This window comes from Mus musculus, chromosome 12 (assembly GCF_000001635.26).
Source record: "Mus musculus strain C57BL/6J chromosome 12, GRCm38.p6 C57BL/6J".
NCBI classification, from domain to species: Eukaryota; Metazoa; Chordata; class Mammalia; order Rodentia; family Muridae; genus Mus; species Mus musculus.
In genome coordinates this window covers 28,010,398-28,021,486 of record NC_000078.6, presented here as the reverse complement: position 1 = coordinate 28,021,486, position 11,089 = coordinate 28,010,398, and the positions used below count along the sequence as shown (strand labels likewise).

The window sequence follows — 11,089 nt, the reverse complement described above, 5'->3', positions numbered from 1 at the left end:
TGTTTAGAGCTAAAGAGATGGCTCAGTGGTTAAGAGCACTGGATACTTTTACAGAGGACCTGAGTTCGGTTCCCAGGAACCAACGGTGGCTCAAACCATCTGTCATGGGAGCTGATACCATTTTCTGGTGTGTCTGAAGACAAGTACAGTGTACTCATATACATAAAAGAAATATATTTCTAAGCATATCCTGTGCCCCATGTCTGTGTGCACAACCAGGCTCCTGGTTTATTAACATAGTTTGCCTTCCAATGGGCAGAACAGAAGCCCCTCAGCAGCTGAAACCTCTGCTTCTAAAGCCTCACTTATGGGTGACAAACCAGGGTTCAGCATGCAGTGTCTCAGCTAAGAGGTTCCCTGGTGTTTTCATCTGGCACAGAGCTGAAGATTTCCCAGCTCTTCTTGTTCTGGATCAACATCATTTCCTAGAGATGATTCGCTTAGACATTAACCAGTTCTTTCAAAGATACATTCTTGAAACAAGGTTTGTGTGTGTACATATAGCAAACTGCTATCACAATACCACCAGCAGTGAAGAAGCAGGAAAGGGAAACCCATGTCTATCTTGAAAGCACAAACTAGAGAGTATGTCTTATGTCCAAAGGTACAACAATGACCATTTCTTTGACTTCTTCATTGCTGTCTAAGAAAAAGCTGCCCATGGTTTCTAGGAATGGTGCAGTTTCACACTACATGAAATGAGAGTGGTTGTGAAGAAAGGGGAATGGCTATGAGGATTACCTCTGTATCCTGACCCTGGCTTAAGTGTGCTTAGCCTTCATGAATACCAGGTATAGGGATGTAAATTTCAGTTGACATGGGTCCCTTGTTTTAAGAGCATCAGACAGACAGACTTTCCTGGTAGAAACTGCAACCTCTTCAAATTGATGTTCAAAAGTATCTTTCAATTTGGTGGCATCCCATGTCAGCTGGAATAGAAGAAAACTTCAGGGTGTAACTATATGAAGTAGCCAGAAAGTTGACTCAGAAAATAAATTGGTCAATGTAATAAATACAATGTCATCCTCTCACAGGGAATTTAAAGCAACTTGATTTTTTGTGTTCATTTATTCTCTCTCTCTCTCTCTCTCTCTCTCTCTCTCTCATCTTCTCTCATCTATCTATCATTATTTCTCTCTCTTGTTTTCTCCCCTCCCCTCCCTTCCCCTCCCCTCCCCTCCTCATCTTGTCTTTTCTTTTTACCATTTCACAAGAACAGGAGACATTTAATTTTAACATGGCATTTGAAGACCCGACTCAAGTATAAACAGTCTTGGCAAATTGTTTTGGAAGGCTACTAATTTTCAAAATAGAAGTTCACTCTTAAAAGCCAAATGAAAGCCCACCTCCTTGGTTGTAGCAAAGCTTACCTTTGGAGATATGATTATATGCTTTTATTTCTTCATTTCCTAACAAGGAGACATACTTAAGGACATACAAACATGTTAATTAAGCAAAGGTTCAGAAAAACTGCTGAGTGCCCATGTGGTGGTATTTTCCACTTCATATTCATAGACCTCTCTATGAATATAACCTCTTTGCTTGATGGGAAAAGGACTTGACCCACAAAGAGAGTGAACTTTATGAATAAAAATCTTTTGAATAATACCATAATTCCATAGTGTTTTCCAAGTCATCTCGTGAAGTGTCAAACACTGAATATATTAACACATGATAATGTGTGTATGTTGGAGCCAACATGGGCATCATCATAGAGCTGTAGGAAGTGAACAGAGGAGAAAGATCCAGGATGGTCTCACTGTTTCCAAGTAGAAGCAGCACAAATACTGGCATTTATAATAAATTTTATAGTTGGACTGAGGTAGCTCTTTTGATACAATTTTAAAAGCTTTAAAATTGTGACTATGTTGAATTTATTTATGAATAACTGTGGCAATTTGGTATTGCATGTGACAAGTATTTTTTCAAATCAGGTTAACATTTCTGTCTCTTTAAATACTTACAAATTGTATATTTTATTTAATATTTGTCTGTGCATATTATGTATTTGAACAAATCCATTCTACCTTCTCCTACAATTTCTTTCCCATATCTCCTCAACTTTTCCCTGTCAAATTAATACTCTCTCTCTCTCTCTCTCTCTCTCTCTCTCTCTCTCTCTCTCTCTCTCTCTCCCTCTCCCCCTCCTCCTCCCCCCTCCTTCCTCCTTTTCTTCCCCTCTCTCTTGATCTCCCCCACCCTTCTTCTCACTGAGCTCATTTAGTATTGCCTATATGTACAAGGGTCTATTAGAATCTACTGGAATGTGGGCAGGTCCTCAGGGACTACATCCCTAAAGCAACCTGACTCTCCTCCCCAAGCACCCATCAGCTGTCAATCACGTCTCAGCTAATTTCATCTCCATGAACCCCTCCTCCATTCATGCTATGATTTGGGCTGGCTTGATCTTATACAAGCCTTGTAGAGTACACATATCTGGGAAGTGCAGCATGAAATTTGCATATGCATCCTAATATATATGATATGAATTGTTACATTATGTGTATCATGCTAGTATTGCTGATGGAACTTCTTCCATAGCTGCCTGTTGCTTTTACTCACTTGGAAGCCCTCTCCAGTGACAGTATCAGATACAAATGAAATTCTCAAAAAATAAAGAAAAATATCCCACATGTTTCTCCAACAAAACCAGAAAAAAAACTGTTTCTTCTAAAATATTCAGCACAAAGAAATGATTACAGAAGTTATCAAAAGGGAAACAAAAATCTCACACGAACAGAATTGAAACAAGGCATGCCCTGTTTTTAACATCTCCATGTAGGTTCTTGGAAGTCAGAGCTGACAAAGCAAAGTCTTATTATGAATGCTCTAGATTCTGCTGCTAGGCAGCTAAAAATTAAGTATGCTCCAAGAACACGAGCACTTCCATAAGTCCACAGGCTAAGGAAAGGATTTCTCTGTAGAATTACTTTGGTGAAGATACTCAATAAGAGAGGCAGGTTGGGTGCTCCTGATTTGTGAACAGAGATGTCTCCAGATGGAAATGAGACAGGAAGGCATAGCCCCATCCTCACAAAATTCTGTAATCACACCTCTCACCTGCAGGCTGTAGTTCTTTAGGAATTCAAACTGTGCAGGACTTTGAAAAAAGTAATGAGAGAACAGTGGGTGAATGGCAGAGAGAGATTGGACAGCTAGTGGGGCCTGGAGAGAAGGGAAATGGACCTCCTATGGTACACGGAAGTGGCCTAGCATCTGGAGATAAAAGGGGAGCCGGAGGAACAGAGGTCAGAGCGTAAAGATGGGGAAGGGGAAAGCATAGAGCACAGGGATAGTTTGCTTCACAAATAAATGTTGGTACTTTTTCTTTTAGTTCTAGACATAGTCATTGGCTGCTAAAAGTACTTGATTTAAGACAGTAGAATGTTCTAGTCAACCAAACTTGATGCAACCATACTTACGGCTAATAAGAGAAGTCAATGCACAATGAAATATAAATTCCAGCATCATAGCTAAGCATCTTTTCAAAAGATGTCTTTTGATGAAGGATGACTTTCCACATAAGTAGCTGTCCTTGGTTGTGTGGGCATCTCCTGCAGGACGTAGAACCCTGGACAGTGGGTAGAAGGACCTAGAGTCATGAAGAGCAAATAGAGACAGCAAACCAATTGCTGCTTTTTTCTTATTCTTAGATACTTGAAGGGGCTGTTTTTCTGTCTTTCCTTCATTTTGGAAGTTGTGCAACAAATGAAAGACAGCTGACTAGAGGACTCCATTTTCTTGCTGGCCTTGCATGATTTTATATTCTCTCTGTAGCTTGAGAAATCTGGATGTCAGTTGCTGTGTTGCATGAAGTTAGGCTCCCATTTATAGCTCAAATGTTCAAATGCTTTGTCTCCAGTCTGTGGTACTGTTTGGGGAGTTTTATATGGTGTGGCTTTCCTGGAGGAAGTATGTCACTGGGGCAGCACTTGATAGTGAAAGCCTCTGTCCACTTCCTGTTGACTCTTCTTGGTGCTCATGGGTCAGGATGTGAACTCCATGCTTCCTGTTCTTGCTTCCATGCTGCTGGCTGGCATTTCTCTCCACCATGAGGGACTTTTATCCATCTGGAACCAAAAGCTCACATAAACCCTTCTATAATTTGCCCTGGCCATGGTATTTCATTGAAGCCAAAGAAAGGTTACCAATACAGAACTCCAGGACCATTTGGAAATCCTTTGCTTATGGTTGTAAGGCTGCCCCAGCATAGGGATCTCTAAAGGCATTTTTGCAGACTCAGAAATAGGCTGCTAAGAAAGAACCATGCCCAGTAGAGGGTAAGGCTGTGTGTGGCTTTAATCAGATCCTCAAGCCAAAGCCAAGTTCTTATCCCAACAGCTAAGATGAGGCAGGGGGAAAGCCACTTCCTGAGGGCATTACGCAGAGAGTGAGTGGATGAGGTAGGGTTCCCAGATGTGGCCGTTTCTACACCACCATGACACATGTTATGTTTAACCATACATCAAAGGGGACTAGTTATAGCTTCAGTTCTTTAAGTAAGAAGTGTTGGATATAAGTTTGTGCCATCACAGGCACCTAAATTATGAGCCTAAATTAGACAACAAGGAACTGCTTTAAGAGGAATGCTGCTTGTTTGAAGTGACAAATCATTGACAAAGATGTGATGTAAACCATTTGTCTCTGAGTCTGGCGCTTTAGTGTGAAGCACTGTGTAGCAATGTAAGGTGCTTTCCTGACAATGTTTATATTTAGAAATACCATTGTAAAACAATAATAAAAGGAAGGGGAAGTCTAAATTTTAGCTGTGATTCTAGGACTTAGAAGGTATAGCAGGAGCAGGGTTAAAAATCAATCTTAGAGCACCCTATCTCAAAAACAAAACAAAACAAAAAGTAAAATAATATGATCTCCACTGTGGTATGATGACAGAAGGAAAAACTTGGGAGGTTTTGTTTTTGTTCGCTTACTAAAGAGGAAGGCATTGAGGCAAATTAAGACCCAGGTGTGGGCTCTTTTGTATGTACATCAGTAATTCCATCCAGCCACTACTCAGCTAAAGAAGACACAGCTTGAGAGCAAGTGACAAAACAGGTCAGATGTGAGAACCATAGTTCTGGAGGGCACAGATGCCTTTGCTGCCATGGGAACCTGAGAGAAAATATGTCATGGTTGTTAGTTTTGGAGAGAGTGGACTGCTGGCAGAGTTGGAAGCTGTGACATACCAGACATGACATCGACACTGTGACATTGGGACTGTACTTGGTCATCGCCACTGCTTCTGCCATGCTGGGTGCTATGAAATGCGTTCACACCAAAAGATCTATGAAGGAAGGGACATGGGAAGAATAAGCATAGAAAAGGAGATAAGGGCTTGGAGGAGGTGGAGATTCCTTCTGAGAAAGTTATCCCAGAAGTTGCATTGTTCAGGACAGGGGCTCCTATGGGGTACTGCATGGTTCATGGGTCCACTCACTACTCTGATAAATCAGGCTCTTGCTGTTACCTTCCTGTTGATCCAACCTTATTTGTGGAGGTGGTGGGGGATGGGAGTCACAGAGGCAGATTTTCTTTCTCCATTTGGCTCTGGGTGAATAAGCATGTGCCTATGTACCTCAGAGTATTTTAATGCAGCTTTTATTGTAGCCATTACCTTTTACTAAGAAACTATCATAATTTTGATGAAGATACTAAAAGAATATGATTTCCAGCTGAGTGTGCTGCATGCTTGTAATTCTGGTACTTAGAAGGTGCAGGCAGGAGGGTTGGGGGAGCGGGGATTAAAAGCCAATCTCAGTTACACACTGAATTCTAAGATCCTGTCTCAAAACGAAACAAAAATACAATAATAATTTCTGATATACCGATTGAAGGAAAGACTCATGGTTGAATCTGAAATCCCATAAGTGAGCTTCCCCCTAACCCCTGCAACAGACATCACTGAAGTGTCTCCATGGGAGGAGTGTCTAACACCTTAGAGCTCTCTGTCCATGTCTGTGGGATCAAGAGGTCAGGAATCTGCATTTGACCTGCAGCACCTGATATTTATCACAACACAGGCATAGAGCCCCTCTCCCCATGCTGACATTAAAATAAAATTAGAGGCTTGTCATGGAAACTTCCACCTACTCAGTCTGTCCTTTTATTTTATATCCTAAAATCATATGGATTTCTCTTTAGTCATGGTTCTTTGGTGCTTTTGGTTCACAGAAAAATTTAACTTAGTAAGTGAACAGCTGAGTGAGAAAAGAATGCCCCAAACACCTTAAAACTCTGTAGGTCATGTCAGTTTCCTAACATAGAAGTCTGCCTTGCTACTATTTGAATATTTTGAAACATAGAGCACTGTCTTATGTAATTTTAATACTATTTTAATTTCTTTTAATTTTCTCTTAAATTTATATTTACTAAATTTCATTAATTATAAAATTACATATAATACATATAATTTCTCTCTAGTTAATTATATATAAATTTTATATAGTTAGTTTTATTATGACTTTTTTCACACAGATACCGAATCTAGTTCCATCATATTTACCTACTATTACCCTTTCCTCTGGTCTAGTTTGATTCTGTTGCTATGATAAAACACTCTGATCTATGGTTAACTTAGGAAAGGAAGGATTTATTTGGCTTCCATTTCCAGGTTATACTCCATTGTTGAGAGAAGTCAGAGCAGAAACTCAAGAAACAATTTGAAGCAGAAATCCTAGAGGAACACTGCTTGCTGACACATTCATAAACTCATGCTTATCCGGCTTTCATATACAGCTCAGGGCTGCCTTTCCAGGGAGTGGTGCTGCCCACAGTGGGCTGCTCCCACCCCATACATCAATTACACCAATTACTAATCAAAATAGACATGCCTATGGGCTAATCTGATCTAGGCAGCTCCTCAGTGCCCAGCACCACTAATCCAACTAGATTCTCTCTCTCTCTCTCTCTCTCTCTCTCTCTCTCTCTCTCTCTCTCTCTCTCTCTCTCACACACACACACACACACACACACACACACATACACACATCTTATGGGAAGATGAGTAAATGTTTGTTTTCATGCATGTGATCTTATGTCACTAAAGACAATGTCTCACCACCACCACCACCTACTGAATGTAAATTATTAAGGACCTTTCTGTTCCGCTCCTTTCCTTGACAAGTGTTGACTGGCCCAGATCTGAGAACTACAGATAGCTGCTCTGAGATTTAGAGTGCAACCCAAGTCACTCTGGAAGTCTGTGGTCCACACCCCTCTCATTGTTCTTCTGGCTCATCCGGTCTCTCACCCCCTTTCCATGTTTCTCAAGCCCTAGAAGGGTGATGTAGTTGTTCTATTTATGTTTAGGCATTCAACGGTCATGTATTTTCTGTATTTCAGCCAATTATGAGTTTCTTCAGTTATAGTTGCTCACTGCAGAAGCACCTCAGCAAAGCTGATAGAAGCCCTAATTTGTGAGCATAAATGTGCAACTATTCTGAAGGGACTTCAATGAGCACACGTGGTAGTTAGTAAAATAATATGAGTAGCTTCCCCACTGAGGCCTATAAGCCAGTATTTATAATAGATATGGTTACATGAGAGAAAACCTTTCTTGTCCAGAAGTATCTTTGCATCTTTGTCTTAGTGTATTCTTTATTGATGCAATAGAGTACCCAACAAAGATTAATTTATGAAGAAGAGAAGCTTACTTCTCATCGTCCTGGAGGCTAGGACATTATCAGCAGGAAGCTGGCTTCTTGGGGAAAGGTGGGAGGTCTGGGAGAAAAACTCCTTTCTTCAAACACTTTTAAGAGCATTAATCTACTTTGTGAAGGTATTCTCATGACCCAGATACTTCCAAGTACTTCTCAAACACCCACTCATTGGGGATGTCTTTACAACTTTTGAATGTTAGGAGACATCTTCAGGCCTTGATATAGAGAAAGCATCATTTATATAAATGCAGTATGAGAAATGTACAGCTTTGCCTTTTGATGGCTCCTGAGCCAGGGTCCCCAGACAGACTTGCTGCAGTTTCTTAATGGAGGTTTAAAGTATGTACATTAATGTAAAAAAAACCCTTTTCACTCAGATACAAAATCCTTAGCATGGTAAGATGTTAATACCTTTTATCAGAATCTAAGATGGAAATCTTTGATGCTGAAATTTCAGAATTTAAAACCAGTACGCTCTCCTTCACAATGTATACTTAAATAATTCAGAGTGACTTTTGCATTAGAAAAATCCCTACTTGATAACTCATAATAAGTTAAAATCCACTGATTTACCAGGATTTTGTCCGCTGATACTTTGCTTTTCAAAACAGAAAATGCATCTGTATCCGTCCAGCCCAGTGTCTTCTATGAGGATCCTTGGCTGGGGGTATGCATTGGGGGTTGGATTTCTTGATATATAGGGGAAAGAATTACCTTTATTTTAGTTATTGTCTTAGACATAGATAATGTTCTGTTGTTGTGAAGGGATATTATGACCATGGCAATTCTTATAAAGGAAAACATTTAATTGGGGCTGGCTTACAGTTCAGAGGTTTATTCTATTACCACGGAGGAAAACATGGTGACACATAGGCAGACTTGTTCCTGGAGAGGTAGCTAAGAGTCCTATATTCAAATTGGCAAACAGGAAGAACAGAAAGACACTAGACATGACTTGGGCTTTTGAAACTGCAAAGGCCACCCCTAGTAAAACAATTCTAACAAGGCCACATTTAATTCTTCTTAAGTAGTGAGACTCCCTGATGACTAGATATACACATAAATCAACCCATGCGAACCATTCCTCAGCAAACCAGCAAAAGTCATGCTGAGAAAGAGCCTGAAGATAAATATTGTTTCTTACAATAGGGAAAAAACAAAACAAACCAAAAACCAAAAACCAAAAAACCAAACCTGCCACTATTGTCCTCTACCTGTATGCAAGGATGAGCTGTGTCCACATAAAACACCTGCAATAATCCTTGAAACCCACATTCCTGGTTCTGACTTTCTGGTCATAGTTGTGGGTAGGGAGTTAAAGCTAACATTTATGCTTGTTTGAGGCTGAGAGGGCATATGGCCTCCAGTTCTGAGTCAGCACTATGGATCTCAGACAAGCCTCACAGATTCCCTGGGACTCAATTTGTCCACCAAGAGGCAAGGTTTATTCAGTGCACTTTGTCCCTTTGATGTTTTCTGGCTGTCTTGACTTCTCAGACAATATGTCTAATTTATTTTTTGAGAATATTCTGGTTGTATGTATACATAATATGGAGGCACACAGATAGACTCCAGAAATCTCAACAGCCATCTTGCAAGTCTAACACATGTGTTCCTTTGTCCTGTCAGCGCTACTTAAATGCTTTTTGTTTTGTTTATAGATATTTAATTTTTACTTAACTCGGTACCCTAAGAACAAGTTTCTGAGTTCTCATTTCAAATTCCCACATTTCATTTCAGTTATGAATTTATCATTTCCTATAGCTACTTTCTGGGTATAAATTAAGCAAAAGCAATTATTTCCTCTCCTGAAATATTTTTATGAGAGTAACAGGAATTGCTAAAGGGCTTTAAGTTGGGATAATGTCACTCAAGTCTTATGGCAAAAACATACCCGTAGACACCAGACAATAAGGTGTCTGGGGAAGATGAGGAAGCCTTTTAGGAAACAATTCATGATTCATATGAGGAAGCATGAAGAATTAAATCAAGGTATTGGCATTGGGGGGATAGAAGAGACAGTTTTCTCCGTATTACAGGAGGAAATAATAAAACAGCAGATGTCTTTGGGGTCAGACCAAGGTCAGGAGTGTAGAAACTCAGGAAAGGATCTAGTGTTTGTGACTGATGGTTTGGGAAACTGGGTAGATGTTGAGCTAATAAGATTCACTCTAGGATTTTTACTGAAAGCTAATATTATTATAATAATAATAACATTAATAATAATAATAGAATTTACTCATCCACAGCACCATGGTGCATTCCAGCCTCCCACTCTGGCAGAGCAGGCTTCTCCTTGGTAATTTTCCTCATCCCTTCAATTTTGTTCCAGGTAGAATTGGCTACTCCGCTTGTAACTTACTTTTGTTTTTGTTAATAGGATTTTCTTAGGATATAGCTATGGTTAATTATTTCTGATTGGTTCATAACTTTTTGTGGGCGGAGCTGAGTAATTATGATAGAGACACGCAAACCCTGGGGTATCTGTCTTGCCTTCTTGGAGGACAGTTCACAAGCTCCTGGTGTGTTTCATGAGATAGTTTTATTTCCAAGAAATAAGGGTGTAGTATACTACAATATCACACTAAGAAAACACTGGAATGAAGTTACCACCTTTCTCTTGAGAAATAAAGATTTAGGGAATTCTGCTGTCTCCAACTGCTACTCCAATTTTGTATGTAAGCTTGTCACAGGGGTAGTGGTTTCACACTCACATGCATTCCTATGGAGCTGCGTTCGCTTGAATTTGAAATATCCCCATGCTCTTGGGTTGAGTACTTGGCCTCAGTTTGTGGCTGTGACATCTTCAGGAAGTGGGGCTGGCTGGGCTGGCAGAAGGGGCTGGCAGAAGCAGGTTACTGCGGCAATGCTGGCCCTGTTTCTTGCCTGCTCTCGGTCTCTTCTGTGGCTTTATGTGGACAGGAGCTGTCAAAGTTTGTGATGCCACAGATGAAGCCCCTCTAGTTAGTCTTCTTGGCTATAAGGATCTATAATCCTCTGAAACTGAGGGGACGACTAAAGTACACCCTGCTTTAAGCTGTTTCTACCAGGTGATTTAGTCAGAGACATGGAGATAACTCACAAAGGAAACTGATAGGAGAGAACAGGGATCGTTTCGGTAATGTAACTTGACGGTGATGCTCATAGCCTTTGGCATCAGGTGCAGAAGGGATGTGGAGGAATTTTTGGATTCACGTCCCAGAATCCATACACCTAACAGAGCATTCTGAGGTCATCATGGTGGGAGCACTGAAGAGTGCCATATTGATACAAATGTGGAATGTGCTAGTGAGGACCTAGATGGCAACAGGAATCTCACTGGCAACTGGACCACAGGCTATCCCTGTAACATTCTTGCAAAGGGTCTGCCTAGTTTTACTTGCATCCTAAAAATCTGAGTTGGGCTGAATTTTTTTAAATGGACTATTTTA

At 40.4% G+C, this 11,089-nt stretch overlaps 1 long non-coding RNA gene across 1 annotated transcript in view; it reads right to left on the bottom strand.

Annotated features, from left to right (window-relative positions):
• Positions 1-2,560: 2,560 nt before the first annotated feature.
• Gm31025 overlaps positions 2,561-11,089 on the bottom strand; it is a 32,558-nt gene continuing 24,029 nt past the window's right edge. Inside the window, exon 7 of the long non-coding RNA XR_381391.3 lies at positions 2,561-4,070. This is a non-coding gene — a long non-coding RNA (predicted gene, 31025). The remainder of the gene's footprint in view (positions 4,071-11,089) is intronic.